This window comes from Pteropus alecto, unplaced genomic scaffold, assembly GCF_000325575.1.
Source record: "Pteropus alecto unplaced genomic scaffold, ASM32557v1 scaffold137, whole genome shotgun sequence".
Lineage (NCBI taxonomy): Eukaryota > Metazoa > Chordata > Mammalia > Chiroptera > Pteropodidae > Pteropus > Pteropus alecto.
Window position 1 is genome coordinate 1,725,334 of NW_006440135.1, and position 13,884 is coordinate 1,739,217.

Sequence of the window (13,884 nt, forward strand, 5' to 3'; positions counted from 1 at the left end):
TGAACTGCCCCCTTTACCCCCTCCTGGGAACGACTCTGCAGGGCCTCGCGCTGAGCTGACGGCACAGCCTGCGTTTTCAGCCCTGAGTGTGTAACACCCAGCTCAGGTCACACGCGGAGGAGGCTCTGACACTGTTTCCTGGGTGAATAAGGTGCCTTTTCCTGAGGGTTCCCTGAGTGGAAGGAGCTGGGTGACGGGGGATGAAGGGGCAAGGAGAGAGAGAGGGAGAGAAAGACAGAGAAAGAGAGAGAGAGACAGAGAGACAGGGAGAGAGAGAGAGGGAGGGCGAGAGACTGAATGGAGAAGTTCCGGGTGGACCCTGACCTTGCCCTGTGACAGTGAGGAAGCGGATCGCCCCTCCGGCCTCTGTCCTGCTTTGCTGTCCTCAGACTTCTGGAGTGCTGAGGTCCTGCCCCACGTCTGTGACGGGGGAGAGCCCTGCTGTCCTGCTCCCCTAACTCAGGACAACAGAGGGCCCTGGAGCCGGCAGAGCGGCTGCACGCCAAGCCTGACACCGCTTTGCACAAGCGAGGAAGCTTCCCTCCGCGCTGGCCGGGCACCCGGGCAGACGCCTTGTGGTCCCTGTCCCCCTGCAGGGCGGTCCTCCTGCAACCCTGTCCACCCCGCTGCGAGCGCTCTGGGCCGCGTGGTCAGAGCTGACCTCGGACGAGCTCGGTGAGCGAAACGTCTGACTGTGTCACGGCCACGTCCATCAGCAAAACACAGCAACCCCAGAACGGCTGGGATATTGACTCGGGAGCCGAAGATGCCACGCCCGCTCTGTGATGTGTTCTGTGCTAGGCTGGGGACAGAGCCTGAGGCGTCCCTTCTCTGTCACCATGGGCTGGCTGGGCCAGGACGTCAGACAGGGACAGCGATGAGAGGGCCGCCCCCATTGGGAGGGATGAGGACAGCAGGTGGGTTGGAAGGGGTCCCAAGCCAGGCAGCATGGCCCGGTGAGCTTCCCAGGGACAGAGGGCACCCTGAGTGTCCTGAGTGTTAGGACATGGGGGAGAGACGCAGCCACGGTGCAAGAGGACAGGAGAGGCAGGCACAGCGGCCACTTGTCACCTAATTTCAGCTTCCTCTTCCTCTGGTCTCAGGGACATTGCTGGGGGAGGGGTCTGCTCTGGCAGCGTCCAGCATGTGTCACATATGGGACTCACCTGAGACACACATCAGAAGGTCCAGTCACTCCCCTGAGTCCCCCGGACTCTGTCCCCTCCCAACCACCTCCCATCCCTAAGGACAGGTGTGGCTGAGATCCCTCTTCCCTAGGGAGTGGTAAATCCAACACCAAGCGCCTGTCCCTTTAGAAGAGAACTTTGTAAAATGCCAGTGTGAAAATCCCGTCGTCAGCGTTTCCTGGCAGTCATGACGGGCTGCACCCCGCACCTCCCCGCCCACGGCCCGCGGCAGGGCAGCCAATGACCGAGGCAGCGCCGGGCCCACCTTCTTTCCTTTTAAATTAACCTCCTGATTCACTTTGTTGTTTTGTTGTTAAGTTCCTTTGTGTTCGCATCTGTTGAATTCTTTTCATCCTTAAGGCCCATGAATAGTCGGGCTGCTCTTTTTGATAAAGCTGCTGCCTCTGCCCTCAGGGTGTGAGCATCAAATAAAAGCCACACATTCAAGGACAGGGCTGACACCCCACGTGGAGCAGGTGTGGGAGATTTTGCTGACAGAGGGATGATTTCCTGGCTCCAGAATTAGACTTCCAGACAATATCTCCCCGAGGGGTACGGAGCCCTAACCCGGGGGGTATTTATTTCATTACATTAATTGTATTCAATTCAATTTACATAATAATTAGAAGCACTTAAAGCCCATTCAGGGCCAACAGACTTTGAAATTATATTTCCATATTAGCAAAGCATCTAGGAAAACGCACAAGAGTTGATAGGTGTTTGTGGAAACTCAACATTAAGGCAGCTTCTCTGGTTCTCCCGGAGGGATCTTGGCTTGTCCTTTTGACTCCATGAGGAAGAAATCTGACACTGACGGTTCCGAACTCCCTGTGGGGCGGAAGACGGTCCTGGACCATTTCCCCCGGAGCTTCTAGTGGGACTGGATGCCAAGTGTTGGAAGGTGTCTGAGGCCCGCGGAGCTAGGGAGGATACATTCAGGGTGGTGGAGAGAGGACACGCGGGTGACATTTGGGTACCATATTGGCTGTAGCCTACATGTCCCTTCTTTTCTGTTCATTTTCAGACTTGAAAGTGCACCTGCTCAGTGAAATGCCTACCGCGAGCCTTTCACAAGCACCTAAACGAGTCTGAAATGAACGTTTTGTTTTAATCTTGTTTTAAAGGCAACCCTGTCCCTTCTCAGTCTGCTCACAAACTAAAGACACAGAGGTCTTGGAAAGGCTTTGTTTTTAATGTCATCAGTGGTAGATAAGTTGTTATCTTATCAGTTTCTAAATTCGTTTCATTTTAAACACGCGAAAAACAATCCGAAGAGGAAGGCGCGCGAGGCTTGGTTTGGAAAATCATGCTGTGCGCTCTGCCTTCGTCCGCGCTCCTCAGCAGTAAATAATTGAAAGGGAAAGAAGAGAACACGTTCGACTTCGCCCTCATTCTGAAGCCAAATGCAGTCTGAGAATCCCCACGCCGTCTCCCCTCCGCTCATTGCATTTTTATGCCTCGGTTCCCTTGCTGGCGGTTCTGGCTGTTTGGAATCTCATATTCTCTCTCGCTTAAGCCACACGCGTTATTCGAGACCCAGTTTCGGTGTCTCTCGGGGAGGCCATTCACGGGATCGGCTCCCCTCCGTCCTCCTCCCCCGCAGTCCTCCGGCTGGGGTGCCACAGAGCTCCGGGTCACCCGGCCTCCCGTTCCATGGCTGTGATTCTAACTGATAGACTCTAATACGGGAGCCATACGAAATTGCAGAAAGTCTCCTGTGTTATCTTTCGGAGTTAAATAGTAAATGCCTTGAGGCTACTGTAAGATCGGTTTATCATATCTGTTGACTCCGTTAGAATATGACGTTTTCAGGAAAGATAGTCCCGAATAATCTTTTATTTTTCCTTTTCTCTGCTAGCAAATACTCGTCCTTGGATGGCAGAGGTATGCGATAGTCATTGACCTTTTTCTTTTTAATTTCACGTTGCTCACGGTTTTCTTTTTAATTCGGGGCATTCTTTTCTGCCAGCCCATATGTGGCAGATAGAGTATTTCCCTCGCTCCTCTGTGAAGATGCCTGTCCCTAATCCTGGAACCTGTGACCGTGTCACCTGGCCTGGCAGCAGGGACGTTGTAGGTGTGACTGAGGTTACTGTCAGAAAGAGGGACGTCCCCTCTCTACCCTTCCTGAGTTCTTATGGCTGAGCTAGCAATAACGGACACAAGACCAGATTAACAGAAGGAAAAAGCAGTTCAATTTGTGTGCACAATAAACCATAAATAACGCTCTGAGAAATGATGGGCCAGCCAGCTTTTTATACTTTTTAGAAAAAGAAACAGTACATTTGTGAAAAATCGACAGGACAAAAACACTTAGGTGTGGGTGCTCATTAGTGAGAAATCAAAACAAAAAAGCACGGCTCAGGTGGTGAATCAGTAAAGGGGCGACAAGGTTTGTTTACGTAAGCTTTCCGGCCCTGGACTCCTGAACTTTAGAAACGAGGAATATGGTGTCTCTCTCAGCCTTCGGCAGCAGACAGAGCACCTTTCCCAGGGGGCATTTATTTCCTGCATTCAAGGGACAGCTGAGGGCTCATACCCCTTCTTGTACTGGCTGCTTGTCCAACAACTAATTCAAAGTAATCATTATGCCACTGTGGGATATTTTGGGGACTCCCTCCCTGAGCCTGAACATTACCAACCTGGAGGCGAAGCCATTCTCTATATTCTCCCAGGGGGCTCGGTGTCATCGTAGAAGTTAAAACCGATGACCTTTCCTGGCTCTGGTCAGCGGTAGATACGGTGACAGACAAAGGTCAGAGAATTGTACATGGGGAGCGTTCAGCCCATCCTCGCTGGTTTGAAGGCAGGGAAGACCAGGGCAGCAGGAAAGCCCACAGCTCCTACGAGCTATGAAAGCACAAGGAATAGATACTCCCTGTATTCATTTCCCACGGCCGTCACAAGAAATGACCACAAATGTGGGTAGCTTAAAGCGACAGAAATCTATTACCTCACATTCCGGAGTCTGGGAGCCCACATTCAAGGTGTCAGCAAAGCCAGGTTCTCCCCAAAGTCTCTAGGAATACATCTTTTCTGCCTCGTTCAGCCTTTGGTGTCCCCTAGCAACTCTTGGCATGTCTCGTGTATAGACACATTACTCCAGCTTCTGCCTCCTGTCTACAAGGAATCCTCCCCGAGTCAGCGTGTCTCTGTTCTATCCTCTTATAAGGACATCAAAAACTGTATTGTGACCCACCCTGATCCACTGTGACCTCATCTTAACCTTACATCTGCGAAGACCCGATTTCCAAAACAACGCACATTCTGAAAGTCCGGGCGGATGTGAGTTCCCGGGGAACCCCACGGAATGCGCTGCGCTACCGCACACCCACCAGCAGGAAAGCCGCTCCGCCAAGCCCCGTTTCATAATTCACCCTCCAGGCCGGAAAATAATATGTGTGTGCTGTTTAAGTCATTAAATTCATGGCGATTTATTCCAGGAGCCACAGGAAACTATAGACCCTTTTGGCTGGAGCCACTATCTTTGTCTTATTATCAACCACACCCGTTACATTTATCCCGTGGTCCCTTTATTAACCGAGGACAACATAGTCTTACATATGACAGAGGAAAATAATTCACTGCCAGTGATTTCTTTGGTGAATTTCATTAAAGGACGCCGCAAAGCTCGGTAAAGTTCTCCTGAGCTTTCTGCTGACGCTCCAGCGTAGATGACCGCGTTACCACCATGCGAAGCACTGCCCTGGGCCGTAACGCCGGCTCTAAATCCTGGGGCCTCTTGGATCTGATACACCGAGCTATTTAATATCGACTCCACACACGTGTTTCCCCCACGTCCTTCATCCTACGTTGCCACGTCGTGGTAAACGGCGACAGCAAACCGGGTGGTTCTCCTTTATTCACAGCTCACCCCGAGAAATTCAGGCAATACGTGTGGACATCTTTCTGATTTCACAGCCAGAACAAAACGAAGGGCAGACTGGAGTAGCTGGCGACAAACTCACTTGCCGCTCACTGAGAAACAGCACCCTGCAGACACCACCGATTCCTGCTCCTTCTCTGTCATGCGGGCTGGTCCTGCGTGTTAGTTCCACGAGGTATTAAAAAAGAGCCAGCGAATAAAGTAGAGCTACCCCTGGGGACCACAGGGCCCGCGCCTGGGGGGGACCAGGTTTGTGAGACGTGGTCACGCTGGCTCGGTGTGCTGTGCCGACGGCTGCCTTTCCGAAGCCGCCCGAGAGCAGGTGGAACGGGCTCCCGAGGGGATGGCCACGTGCCACCAAGGCGTCTAAGTGTTTATGCGACGACATGTCACAACCATCTTGCTGGTCTTCGCCCTTCATTCCTCAATTTAGAATCTTCCTCTCATGTTATTTGCTTGAAATTCGAGGATTATGATATAGAATTATATTGTGTTCTTTCAGTACACAATGTTTACACTTTAAAACACAGTAGCTGTCACAAATCGGAGGAAATAAATTAGGAGGAATTTGGAAAGTAGTGTGTTATTCGGAGCTGAGTGTATTTTTGTGTCAGAATGTTTGACTAATGTCTGTAGCCATATAATACATATGTCAAGTGTATGTATAAGTAGATGACAGCATACTGCATATATTTTCTGATGCATATCACGGAAAACGGCGCTGAACGCATTCCACGATGCCGGGTGTCTGTTTGGGTTCAATGAGCTTCTGTACCAAGCCCAGCAAATGAGATCACAGCCGTCGAAGCAGCAAACGCAGAGCAGCGGGAACTTTTCATCTTGGCTCTCTTGGGAGACTTCTAGGTATTTTCATAAGAAACGAGGAGCTAGGTAATCTCCAGGGCGAGCCCAGTTTGCCTTTGCGTCCCTACCAGGGCACGCAGTGACATTCGCCCACGGTAGATTAGGGGTCTGATGTGTTTTATTTGGCAGAAAGAAATGAGACAAATAATAGGCAGCATCTCAGGCTGCTGGAAGCTGCTTCCACGGGCGTCGCAGTGGATGGCGGAGCCTCCCGTGCAATTCACGCGTCCACAGGAGTCCCCGGCCACCGCAAAGACGAGCCGGCGCGTATCCTAACTGCGACGCCCAGGACACCCGTGGCCCTGAAGTGCTACTGGGCTGGGGTCTTTCTGAGGCAACTTTGTCGTAAAACTAAACTCAAGTGCCAAGTGCCATGCGCATCAGCACCAGCGCCCTGGGGCCGCGAGTGGAAAATTGGGTGACAAAAATTAAAGTCCCCATATTTGCCATTCTCGACGCTGGTTAGCATGCTGGAAGACTGGCAGGTTGTCCCTCCAGGCTGACTCGTGAGGTGCCTGCCGGCTTCTCCGGCTGGGGCTCTCCTGGTTTCGGAGTGAAAGAGTTAACAGCGGTGCCACTAGATGGGAAATGACTCAGCGGAGGGGGCAGCCACGTCTCTCCGACCCTCTGCTGAGACGCTTTGTGGCCTCAGGTGGATGGTCCGTGTGCTGGGCTCAGGGCAGCAGCTTTGTCACATGGTGCACGGGGACCAGGGCTCAGGCAGGGGGCTGAGGACCTGCTTCTAGTGCTTCTTCTGCCTTGGATGTGCGCCACTGACAAACACTGAGCCATATTCCTTCTTTTTAAAACAGGAATGACATTCTTCTCTCTAACTAGTCCCTAATTATTTTCCCACACTATTTGTCAGTTAGTTCCCTAAGTGACGATCACATGAAAATGTAATAACAACTATAAATTCCTCAGCCAAAGTGAGGTGAAGTATTGCCATCACGGCATTTGTATCTCGAAAGTAAATGTGATAATCCCTCCTCTTCTGACAGTAAATCATGCAGTCTGCTAGTAAATCGGACCGCATGAGCCCCACTCAGCCTCTCAGGAGAATCGGGCGGGAGAGGAATCCGTCACCTCACCCGGGATCGGTGAGGATGACGACCCAGAAGTAGGCGAGATGTCTCTCCCTCGTTTCTAGTCCTGGGGAGGCACTGGGGGAGGAGCTGCGACCAGATTTTACCTCCGGGCAGGTGAACGCCCTGTCTTTTCGATGCCCCAATGTCTCCAATTACTTTAAAAGAAATTCAAAAATGCCAGAGATATTTTTAACAAAAATCGATTTTAGTTCACTTTCAGGAGGCGGTCGGCTGGTTGCTGAAAGTGTGTTCATTAGACCAGATCCTCAAAAACGGTTAGCAAACAGGTCTTTAAAATAACGATCTTGGATAGGAATCCCAGGCCCTCTCTCCAGGGACGCATGGCAGGTCCCAGTATCGCGCTTATTGTTCTTCAGAAAAACCTTGGAGAGGGTGGAGGAAACAGGCTCAGCCTCGGGCTTCTGACTGGAGAAGAAGCAGTGGAGGCTGGGACCGGGCTGGGCAGGGCTGACCAGCAGGGCAGAGTGACTCCCAGGCCAGTGGGGGGCTCATCCATCAGGCTCCCTCCCCTCCCCTCCGCTCCCCTCCCGAACTGCAGTGTGGTGTGAATATTCATGAGATCCAGCCACTTACCCTTAACAGCTTCCAGGCTTTTAAAGTCCACTCTAACGTTAGTCAGTCCTTTGATCCTGTTTTTAAGGGAAGCTGTGGAAGAGCCTTGGTGCTTAAATAATTTGCGGATGCGAATGCGAGATGAGAAGCCCCTGGATTTCTGCTCACAGAGTGCAGACATCTGCTCTCGGGACAACAAAGGGCCATAAATATCAATATTAGACAAGAACCCCGTCCCTCCTCCCCCGCTGGGGCGTTTCAGGCCAGTTCTCCTAATTAGCCCTCCACACACGGCCGTGGCGGGTTTATTACTGCCAAGCCTGTAACGTCTAATTATTTACAGAACATTTAGCGGAGGACAGGGGGACCATGAAAGAGTCTCCTGACCTTCAGGCTCTTTTTAAAGTATATTAGCAGCAGTGTGGGGGGAGGGGGCCGGAAAGAGACCGGTTCGCAGGAAATCCCGCTGGCTTTTCTTTCAAACCACCGCACAGCATCGGCTTAATTATCTCCCAGCCACCTTGCGGGGCGGACGCTGGGATGCGGGTCCCACGGATGGTTGTGAGCGGCTCCTGTGTTTCGTAATGACTGTTTCTCAACGTTACCTTCGCTGCCGCTGACAATTACCCACGAAAGGACACAGAGAAAAGCTATCTGTTGGGGTTTGAGAGCTCGTGTTTGCCAGACGGGGCCATTTTCAACTAAGTGGGCATGCTGTCTCTGTGCGGGGAGCCCAGTGTGGACAGACAGACAGACAGTTTCTCTGTATCCTTGGAGCTGTTCCCAAATTAAAACCTAGAAGCGTGGGTGGGCCCAGCGAGGACCGTGAATAGAGGGGTGTAGCTACGACCACGAGCATTTGTTATAATTCACATCCTATAAAATTCACCTGTACCGAGTATGCAAGTCGATGCGTTTTGGTGCAGTCATAGATGCGGGAACTGTCACCACCCCCATTTCAGAGCGCTTCATCGCCTCAGATAGAACACCCCGACCCTTTAGTCATCACCCCACACCTCCTCTGCCCGCATCTTTTGCCAGACACGCGTCTACTTCCTGTCCCTACAGATTTGTCTGTTCATATAAACGGGTTGTACAGTGTGTCCTTTTGGGAATGGCCTCCTCCACTCGGCATGTCGTCACGGTTTAGCCAGCTTTCAGTGTGGGTTTTTGCCCCATCTCTTTTCAGTGCCGAATAATATTCCACCGTGCGGACAAACATTTGGTTTATTCCCCCGTCCACGGATGACCGCGTGGGTCGCTTCCACCTCCAGGCGCTGTCGTAAACACCGGTGTGCGAGTTTCCATGTCGTGTGTGTCTTCATTCCTCTTGGGCACATCCCGGGAGCGGAATTGCTGGCTCGTGTGGCAACGTGTCTCATTGTTTGAGGCCCGGCCAGCCGCTCCCCAGGGCGGCTGCACACCGAGGCTGCCCACCAGCCACGCCCGGGAGCTCTGAAAGGCCACTCAGGTTGTCACGCTTCTCACGCCTGGCCGTCCGCACCCCGCATCCCTGGGGCTCCCATGCTCTCCAGGCGGGAAGAGGCCACCACGCTCTCTTCGCTTTGTTCCTGTCATTGTCAAACCACCCTGTGCAGACCTGGCATTCGAGTCCCACCGAGCAGAACAGGACCACTGCAAGCAAACTCCGTGGCCGGCCTGGGCTCCCTAACGGGTCACACGACAGCACAGACCAGGCGATTACTACCCCTGCCATGTCCCTCATGCATCGCCTGGACGTGCTAGGGGTACCTCGTCCCTTTGCTCGGAGTGGCTCTGTGGGGCGTAGCACAGCATGGACTTCAGCGGACAGAGCTCCCTTCTAACCCCAGTTCAGTGACGCGGAAGGCTGAGCCTTACTCACTTCACATGCAGACGTGCTGGGACGAGACAAGATGGTGAAAGACCAATATAGAGGAATCGTCCATCCCCATGAGCTTCCTTCCCTCCTCCTTTCCTTCCTCCTTCCTTCCCTCCTTCCTTCCTTCCTTCCTTCCTTCCTTCCTTCCTTCCTTCCCTCCCTCCTTCCTTCCTTCCTTCCTTCCTTGTCCATTAAACATTTTTTTTGCATGCTTCAAAAATCAAAACATATGTAGTAAAAGATTTTAATAATGTGTCTATCCTATGTCAGCTCGTTTGAAACCTGTTTTTTTTTTTTCAGTGCACTGAAAAATTATTTGCAAAGACTTTCTTTCGCTTTTTCCTTCCTTTTCCTTCCTTCTTTCCTTCCTTCCTTCTTTCCTTCCTTCCTTTCTTCCTTCCTTCCTTCCTTCTTCCTTCTTTCCTTCTTCCTTTCCTCTCTCCCTCCCTTTTTCCCTCCTTTCCTATAGAATAAATGTGAGGTCACAGAGCCCAATGTACTTATTCAGCTCACTCAGTGGACAGGAGAAAGGCAGGGACTTAACCTCTTACATTTTAATTAAAACTCGTAATGAATCCTTTTGGTACACTAGTTTGAGCCTAAGTGATGCTTTTATTGGTTGAAAACATTAAATATGAGAAAATTCAGGGCTCTGGAGGATTGCCAATTATATATATTCGTTCTGTTCTTTCCTTAAATGCTGATGTGACTTTCTCGCCTGTGGTACTAAAATGTCGGGGTGCTAGTTGTTTGTGGTCATCACCGCAGTCACACTTTCTGGTCTTGTTCTCGTAATAGTTCTGCAAAGCACGAGCTTCTGGCATCCGCCGAGCTCGGCAGTAGGTGTTGGTAAATTTTCTCCCAAAGGGGCCACAAAGCGAAAGCTTCGTTTTGGCAGGTCCGAGGGCTCGGCGGCGATTCCTCGGCTCCGTGCTGCAGGCAAACGGGGGTGTGGATGGTCCTTTCACAGCGACGGTCACGATCAGATTTCGCCCGCCCCTGACCTAGAGGGGCATCAGGATGTCACGTCAGTCCCTGGGCACACGGGAAATGGTCGGCGGGGATCAGGACGCCTTCCTCTCTGTAGGGGGTAGGGGAAGGACGGTGAGGCTGGGATGAGGTTCCTGTCCTCACATCTGCTGACGGTCATTTCTGATGGTTTTCTTGAAACTCAGCTCAGAAAATGAATATTAAAGGTGATGGGTGGTGTCACACTTCGAGGATGGTGGTCGATGAAGTGAATCACTAAAATGAGCCCAAAGAGAGACGGGAATGGCCAGCACATTGCAGCTGCACCTGCGGCTCCCTGCCAGGAAGGACGAGATCACGTGACTTCAGCACTTAGGGAAGGAAGCCAACATTCCGAGGCCCCCTCGTGAAGCTGAGAGAGAGACAGGAGAGGAAGGGAGACTCTGGATTAGTGTAAGTGACCCATTTCCGGGGAAGACCAGGTCAGAGGACTGTCCTCACCACCCAGGGCAGAGCCAGGCTCTCCGTGAAGAACTAACTCATAGGCACGAGGGGACCCAGGTCGAAAGGAATTTTTGGAATCTGTGGGTTTTTGTCATCCTTGCTGTGGGACATCCAGTGCTTGCTCATCATTCAACTTATGGCCCACGTCATTGGGAACAGTGACAACCTAACAGCTGCGGGGAACCCCAAAGGCTGCTCCACAGGGCAGCGCCTTATTTCTCTACCCGCTAGGGAGGCGGCGCTAAGCCACACACACCATCGGTGCGCATTAGGAGCAAATCACGCTTCTCACCCGGCGGAAACGCCCACAGTGCGTGAAGCACGTGTGTGTCCATCTCTGCTTCACCCCACTGCACGGGGCCCCACCACATGCCATCTCTCCCGGTGCCGAAGTACGAAGAAATCCGTGTGCCCCTGTCATCTGTGATGTCTTCGAGAAATCCTAGGAGGTGAGGTTTTTCAGCTCTCAAAGCTGTATGAAGCATTATGGAAATCTATTTCCTAGAGAAATAAAATGGGCAAGGCCGAGTCTCTAACTCATGGCCACGTTAAACTGACAGACCTGGAGATGTAATTTTACTAATACTTTAAATAAGTTCATGAAGTCGCATATGAATACAAAAGAGGAGCCGTGCTGAGCAGCTCGGGCCAGCCTTCCCCAGGAGCACCAGGCAGCCTACGCAGGACCCAGCGAAGGAAAGAAGGGAACAAGGAGAAGGAAATAAAATGGGGCGCAGGCAGGGGGAGGGGCCTCTTATGGCAGCAACAACGAAGTGAAAAATCTCCGTGACCTGACTCCACTTCGACTGGAATAAAGGAGATTAATGATTCTTCTGGGTCCCCCTTGGAATCTGAGGGCCCCGTCTGCGGGGGGGCAGCAGTGAAGACCAGACTGTTCTGCGTAATTACCAGGCGCCAGCACCTCTGGGTTTCCACAGGGTCAGCGGGGAGAGGGTGCGAAGGAGGAAGAGCCTGGGGCGCAGGAACCGGGTGGAGCCCCCGGCCGCCCCAGAGACACGGTCTCCGGACTACGGACGGAAATTCAGGCCTGCGGTGGCTGAAACTGTTTCCGTCCCACCCACGAATAAAATTTCCCACCTTGGTAGAATGATCTTCTACCAACCCGCAAATGTCTGTCATTGTTTCTACCCTTATTAGCCTTACCTCCCGGTGTCACAGGGCAATGACAGAGGAGGGACCTTGCCCTTTGGACAGCAAAGCCCGAGGTCGAGAGAAAGCAGAAGCCTCAGGGGCACAAGGACAGGTGACGGAGGTCACAGGGCGTGGCCGGGGGCGTGTCCTCCAAAACAGAGAGGTCGGCGAGGCTCTCTACTTTCCCTCCCATCTTCTCTCGTTCCGATTCCTCGCTTATCTCTGTCTCTTATACTGGACCCACTGCGACAACCCGGAACGATTTCCCCATCTCAAGATCCTCCGCACAATCACACCTGCGAAGTCCCTTTTGCCACATAAATCCTCACGCGTTCTGGAGATTAGAACGTGACATCTTTGGGGGCCATCGTTCTGCCAACCCCAGGGACCATCCCAAAGTGCAGGAGATGGCATCCAACGTGTGACGGCCGTCCGACCTGATTAAAGACTGACTTAACTGACCTGAATGACAACAGGATGTGCAGGATTCCATGAGCATTCCGGGCATTTGTGAGGATCCGAGAACATCTTTAAGCCCCACGTGCCACGCGAGAGTTTACCATCCATGCTCACACCTGCGAGCACGTCATGGTCCCCTAAAAGCGCTTTGAGGCAGGTGGGAGAGGGTAAGGAGCCCCGTCATCCCTCATGCAACATGCCCACGGGTGGTAGATTTTTAGAATGTTTTATTAGTGACATTCTATAGAATTAGAGGGAATTTAAGAAAAGAGCAAATCGATGTTTCCGTTTGTTTCTATCACATATTCTTTGTCTAGGTACATGTTTAAATTTTACGTACCCACCCTATCTTAGAGATAAGTTAGGTTCTACACTGCCATGACAGTCTCGTCAAATATACCCATCTGTGGGACTCTCCCCCGGCCCCGTCAACAATGCCGGGAGCGGGTTAAGGGCCCTTCCGCCCCCCTCGCTCACATTTCGTTTGCAAACTTACACGTTCTTCTCTCGCACTGGCATTTTGTGAAGATTCCCTCCGGTCAGTGAAGAACTTTTCACGGACCCCAGCGTTTCTCGCAGATTTGTTTCTTTTCCACGGCGTCCACTTCTAGGCTGAGACTCTCGTGCCTTCTGGGCGTTGACATCCACCCAACGCCTTTCTCCACGTCCTTGAGACTTTCCCGGTTCTTCATACGCTGAGTACGTTTGGATCGTATCCTGGACATTTTGAATACCTGTTATGATACTTCGGGGCCTTATTTGAAGTTTACGAAGAATAGTGCTATTTTCCGTTTTAGGAGGTGATCGTTGAGTTCAGGCAGTAAATTAAGTCCAGCCTTCCATGTCGTGGTTGAAATGGTCATCCTGTTTTTAAAGGCTTCGCAGCACCCTTGTGATTTTAAGCCTGGTATGTGACACAGAGAGCCGAGGCAGTGTTCTGCCTCTTCGTTCAGTTCTTACATGACTGTGCGGTTTGGAGGTGAGCCCGGAAACTGGTAAACGACTTATGGGGTTGCTCTTACAAACCCTCCTCCACCGTCTCCCCGCACTTCTCCGTTTCCTAAGGCTCCCTTTCTTTGTTTCTCTACTCAAAAACCCAGGGCTCTGTTTAGCCCACTCTGCTGCCACCTTCTCAAGACCACGCCCACAATGAAGGCACGTGAGGGGAGGGCCGGATGAGGAAACACAGATATTCATCCTTTTTTTTTTTTTAAGGCCAAAGCTTCTCCGATCACAAAAGAAGATTCTCTCCTCCGTAGATTAGGCTCGTGCGGGCCCCGCCATCGTCGTCCCCACGAGAAACACCTCTGTTGCTCCTGGAACCTGAACTAAAAGTTTTCT